The sequence below is a fragment of the Enhydra lutris genome, unplaced genomic scaffold (genome assembly GCF_002288905.1).
Source record: "Enhydra lutris kenyoni isolate GAN:26980312 unplaced genomic scaffold, ASM228890v2 scaffoldscaffold55, whole genome shotgun sequence".
NCBI classification, from domain to species: Eukaryota; Metazoa; Chordata; class Mammalia; order Carnivora; family Mustelidae; genus Enhydra; species Enhydra lutris.
The window spans coordinates 481,443-482,515 of record NW_019154139.1 but is presented as its reverse complement, the minus strand read 5'-3'; positions in this window follow the sequence as shown (position 1 = coordinate 482,515).

Genomic DNA, 1,073 nt, shown 5'->3' with positions numbered 1-1,073 from the left:
CCACCATCCCCGCCCGCCGCGTCACTGCCCCCGCGACCGCTCAGGATGTCTATAGCGGTCGCGCGGGAATTGCGTCATCGGAAGGGCGGAGCGGCGGGCAGGGCACTTCCGGTTTGGCGTGCCGGGGCCGAGTAGGGGAGCGTAGGCCCACTGCGGGCTGGACTGAGGGGTGGAGTCACAGTTTCGCTAGTTTTCGGTGCTTGGGAGGGTGAAAGCGGACGGAGGGGGCACTCGCTAGGCTGGACTGCGCACGCCAGGAGTGGGGGCTGGAGCGGGGCCCCCAGCTGGACCCCGGCCATCGCCGCGTCCGTCACAGACCCAGCCCGAGCGCGTGCCGCGGGCCTGTGCGCTGCGTCTCCTCCAGGAAGCCCACCGGCCTGCAGCTGCGGCAGGGAGAAACCCCGGCGCCCTGGACTCCTGCTTCTCTGCCACTACCAGACCTCCCAGCTCCCTGCTCTGGCGCTGCCGCGGCTCGCTGGGCCCGGGCTGCACGTGTGCGTGTCCCGTGGCTGGCCGGGCCTGCGGTGGAACCCGGCGCGGACCCCCACGGGCTGCGAGCGGCCGCGAGGACAGGTGCGGGCGCCTCGGACCCGGGGCTGGAGGGTGAGTTCTCCCCGGATTTCCAGCTCCGCGCGCGGTGTGCGGGCGCCCCAGGCCTTGTCCTGGCGGAGGTCTCCTTCTCAGAGCTGGACTGCCCGGTCGGACCTGCGCTGCGCTAGAGAACAACCTCGGAGAAACGGGCCCAGAAACCACAGTGCTCTCGGGGGACCCCCTTCCTGAGACTCAGCCGGTTGTGTTTTTAACCCCGCGGAGCCTTCTCGTGTGCGTCGCTCACAGAGTGGACTAACTGAACTCGAAGCAGCCAACCAGGGGAAATACATGACCCCTCGGCATGTTTCCTGTGCTTGTCTCTGATGGCGCCATGGCACCGTCCGGGCACACTGCTCGTTTGTTCACGCTGAATCAGCTGCCCTGCTCTTTATCGGCAAGTCCCTGGCTGATTTTGGCAGAATGGACAATGAGCCTCCCATCAGGACGCAAACAGACCCTCAAGACCTCTCCCCAGAATTAAA